Consider the following 5,241-nt stretch of genomic DNA (forward strand, 5'->3'; position numbering starts at 1 on the left):
TGAAATGATTGCAAGATTGCTCTTAAGACCTTTTTTTTATGGTTACACAAAATGAGAGTCCCTCAGGTAAAGATGTGCCGATTACGATGATGGTGTGGTCGGTCGTCGGAGTTTTCCTCATGGCTCTTTGCTTTTTGCATCAGGTCCACCGTGCAGCCAGCTCACATGACCTCTGTCACCTAGCCCGAGGCGACACATAGCAGGTGAGGAATGCACGCAAAGGGTTTAGAGGACCACTTGGCATTGGCTCCCTTGCGCAAGGTTGTTTATGTGCATTCACGGCAGCTACTAGCTCAGATAAAATCATTTCCTGGGAATAGGTTGATGTAATGAGATTTTACTTCAACATTGAGTGCTACCACGTTGACACTACTGCACAGTTTCCTCCACTGTATTAAAACAGCAAGGTGAATCCCTTCATTTTGTCTATTAATGACAGATTTTTAACTATTGATTTGTGATTTATGGGTTTTTGTCCTTTTTTTGTTTTCTTAACTACGAAATTGTAAATTTGATTGACCTATTTTTTTCTGCCTTCTACTCAATGCTTCTGCCAGCAACTGGTAATGGGAGAAGCACATATTAACATGAGGCAGGCGCCTCGGATAATAAATCAGGGTGATTTTAAAAGTGCATAATTTCCAGCCTCCAGCCCCGTTGACGCTTAGTTTGTGACACAAATATGGCCGTCTTACTGGTACTTTCACTGAGTAAAGAGTTTTTTTTTTGATTTTTTTATTATTGAACAGCCAGTTGAAATGAAAATTCTTTTGTCCACTTGCTTCTTTCAGGTTGTGCTCATTTTTGGTCCGCATTTGCTCTGCCAATGGGCTCGATTTGGATATTCTGTGACCTTCCTCATAAAGATTGACAAAAAGGAGAATTGAGAAGCGGCATTTGCTTCCATGCTAGCCACGCCCATCCAGCGGTGGTGTCGCTCACGCAAGGTAAGCAGAACTGCACTGAACGCATGAGCTTCCCATACGATGGCAAAAGTTCCCGATGCTGTTGTGGTATGATGGACCGAATTTCCTTGCCGTTACTTGCCACCCAATCCACTTGAGGGACTTGACATGATTAATCCATTAGTTTGAATTCCAGAGGACTTTCCGCTCTCCAATTTCCCGATTAGCTGTTCAATGTGTTGTGTCAGTTCACTGGGTTGAAATCAATTCTTTGACTAATTTCGTAATTGCACGCAAAGCTTTCTGCCTGTGTGTGTGTGCGTGTGTCGGGGGGGCATAGGCTGCAGCATTCAGCCTTCAAATGGCATGCGGGTTAGAAAGTGGCAGCACGATGACTCCAAAACAAAGTTTCATGACAAAAGTCACTTTGTGCAAAAGGTCATAATTAATATTTTTTCCAGTGATCTTTTTATTTTACATGTTAAAGGTAACATGCCCCAATGGAATCATATAATTGTATTATATATAATTCTTTTCAAACATTTATTTTGCTTCATTTTTTTACTTAATTATATCCTATAACTTAATTGTGTAATATATTATTGTTTGTTTTCAAACATTTATCTTGCTTATTTTTTTGCATTTTTTTTACGTGCAATCTATTTATTTGTCATTTCCCTATATTTAATTGCAGTCTTAATATTCAAGCTGTTCAAACTCATCATGTCACACTGGCTTACCCTAAGAACATTTTTTGACTTGCAAAATTGAGCAATTGTGGCAACAAGCAGCATGCCAGCTATGACGTTCCTCTCCATCTGAGCCTCATCTGGAGCTTCATCCACTGAACTCGACGACACGCTCGCTGTTATCACGGCGCTTTGCTCTTGCGCTTGCCTGAGGTGTGAGAGTCGCAATAATGGCGTGTCTCACAAACCTTTTCTGACAGTCATTGCTTGTTGTCTGCTCACCTACACGTACCTGCCTTCACAAAAAGCAAATAATTATATAAGCAACCCAGGGCAGCTAGGGATGAGCTGTTTTGTTTTTCCACACAATACATAAAGCGTATTCTCTTCAAGGATTCGGGATCGTTGTTTATCACAGCCACGTTATTGACATTTCTTTTGTCCATCATTACTGTAACCTTTTGGTACATTTTGAAGTGGTCACGTAATTGCCAAAGAGCGAGCAGTCCGAGTCACTATTTGTGATGTGAAGGCCTGGTGTTGTGCAGTTGCTTACAACCGTGTTTGCTCTTGTGCCATTATCCCTTGTCATCCCTAATCCGGAGTGCAGCTGTACACACAATGCATAACCCCATCACGTCACCATTGTGCTTAGGGCACCATTGGCGCCCCAAAAAAAATAGAAACATTTTTTATGTTCACAGAGAAAGGGTTAATCTATTTGATTTCCCATTCAAACAAAAATACTTTCTCATGCTCATCTTTGCTGGATTGCTCACATCATGAACAGTCTGACCCAAGGGGGACAATTAGCCCCTTAATGTGTCTGTGTCCCCAGAATTTGCAATAGATGAATAATTGGTGGCAGAAAATACGTACAGGTGCTGAATTCAAAACCTGTGGGACAGATCTGACTTAACACGTCATTTTTGGATTTCCCACAATTCTTTGCCAGGCCATGAACCTGATCGTTACCAAACAAAACAGAAATTGTGTAATATGATGGATGCAGTGATGAAGAATCCATTCCCACTCCAAACTGTATCTTTGTGGAGTTTGCAATATGCCTCTCAAACAAATCTCTTGGAGCCCCTTTTGATATGGAAAGCTTTTTCTCGTTCCTGCCTCCAACAAGGATGAAATTATTTCTCCTGCCTGTTCCGCCAAATTGCCGAAGGCACTTCAACCCTCATTACTGAATTGTAGACACAAGAGGAAAAATGTTTCTATTTTTTCCTCGAGTCCACTGGACAATGACTACCTTAGTTGAGCTGACAGGGTTATGCTCCATCCTGACAGCAGGGTCCTAAATAGCTTGTGCGTAAGTTTGGAGATCACCCACTGGGGTTGAATAATTACCACGCAGCGGCCACCTATAACAGGATTAAACCCCTGCGGCAAAAAAGTGTCCTGAGACTTGATGGCTTAACATCAGCTGAGCGCCTTTCCGTGATATAAAGTCAAACTTGCTCTTTGATCTGAGAAGCCTTCCCGAAAGCTTTGAACAGTTTTTCATTCATGCCGCTGCCGATATGTTTATGAAACAATCCCAAGCTAGATAATTGGTGCTATTAGTGTCTGACGAGTGCGTTCCTAATAAATGACAAATGGCGAAGATCATGTGAGATCTTTGTGCTTAGTCTGAAGACCTCAAGCTGTCAATCAGATTTGCTTATTTATTCATATTTTTCTGTTTGTGCCCAATTTATCAATGTTTATTAGTCTACGGATACATTTCTTATTTGCCCATGATCACACTTATACCAATGCTTCATAAAACTATAGTGTGACCTCATAAAATTGATTCAGTGGAAGAATATTCAATAAGGAAAGGAGTTTACGATTTTGAAAAAAAAAAAGAGCAGAAGGCATAGGTGTATTTTAGTTCTGCTCTAAGGAAGAATCCAGGTTGTCATTTTTTCTTGGCTAGAGCATATGGTTCTGTTTTTACTCCAGTTTGTGGGGCTTTTAATTAGCCCAGTGGTCCAAATGAGGTTGCTGAAGCGAAGCAAGAAAAATTAAACGAGTGTGTGCGTGCGGGAGGAGAAAGGGAGAGAAAGAGGAAGGGATAGTATGGATGTGGTTTTGGGGCACATGGGTAGTTGGCACCTTGAGAGAGCGCAACGTGTTATGTACTGTAATATGGCCGATAGTTATGTAAGGGATCGATAATGCAGCTGTGTGCCATAAAATTCATGTGTGAGCATGCTAATCATGCTAGTTTTCTCTCTCTCTTTTTTTAAAGTGTTTCTCAGGAGGCATATCTCTCATCTTCTCAGCGCATTGTTAATATTGTTGTCAGATGTGTCCATAATGTTTGCATATGGAATTATAAGATCTCTTCATGTTAGGAGACGTGTGTATCCATTGTTAGATGTTGAATTGAATTTTTTTTTTATGGCAAACTTGTGGTGGGAACACGGACAATGAAATGAATGAGAAACAAGTACATTTTTCCCAATTGACCCCAATTTTACCTTGATGGTTACACTGCTGCATAGCATCCAAACACCAAATCCGGCCCCAGAACACAACTGTGAGGATATATACAGTGTCAGAACGCTGACATCCCGCATTGTGCAACTCGACATGACACCTGCCAAGCTGGCAAGATGGGTCTTCTGTTTTGCCACTCCCCTGCTCCATCCGTACTGTTTTAGTTTTTATTTTATTTTTTCTAACTGACACAAGATCACAGTGTCTACCTTTGATTTTCTCTTTGTTGTTTGAGCAATGTCACACGTTTGTTTTCCTCTCTTCTTCCACGTTTGGCAATTTATTTATTCATTTTTTGGCTTGTGTGTGTCAATGGCAGTATCTCTGTCCCACTATCTCCAGGCGATTCTCCCCATTCAAACATCACACTGTCCGCTGCCCAATGTGTTCCCCTCATCTCAACCATAACATAATACTTGTGGTCAGAGGGGACAACCCTCCTGTTTTCAATGAGTGCTTGTCCCAGGGGAGAAAAAAAAGAGACCAAAAGCAGGAGAGGAGAAAGCAACAAAACCCACAGCAGACTCAGCGAGGTGAATGCACTTTGACTAAATCTCCCCCTTAGCTACTTATTATTATTCATAAACTTCAAACTCTGCTTTACTGCAGCTCTGAAATGGACTATAAATCTGTGGCTTGCATGAGAAGAGTCAACAAACTGAGCTTTTTTTAAATGTATTTTTTTATTATTATAATTTTTTTTTTAGGTTTGGATTTTGTTTTAGATTGTTCCCGGCAACATTTGGTCCTCCAAAACAATTTGATCTAATGGAGCCATATCTGTGTCTTCTGATTTTGTAGCTGTACTGTGAATATTTTATCTTTTGTCTTTGGATTACTATTTATTGTCCGTCTATCTATCTGTCCATCCTTTGCAGGTGGCTGCTCTAAACACAAATAAGAGGGGAAAAAACATTTCATCACAGCATATGTTGTCCACTTAATGGCGGACAGATTGTTGAAATGATGTAAAGGGGAGCCCATTTCAACACATGGGGCCGGCGCAGCTTCGTTGTTACTGAACTATGCTCAGCTTTGACACGTTTGATCAGACGACTGACTGCAAGTGTACACACTTTGAAAACAAAACGCATGCTGGAGATCACAGCAGCCCTCTGTGTTTTGTAATACAAAAATTCATATTGCGCTTA

Source organism: Syngnathus leptorhynchus, chromosome 14 (assembly GCF_054491065.1).
Source record: "Syngnathus leptorhynchus isolate UIUO chromosome 14, UIUO_Slep, whole genome shotgun sequence".
NCBI lineage: Eukaryota > Metazoa > Chordata > Actinopteri > Syngnathiformes > Syngnathidae > Syngnathus > Syngnathus leptorhynchus.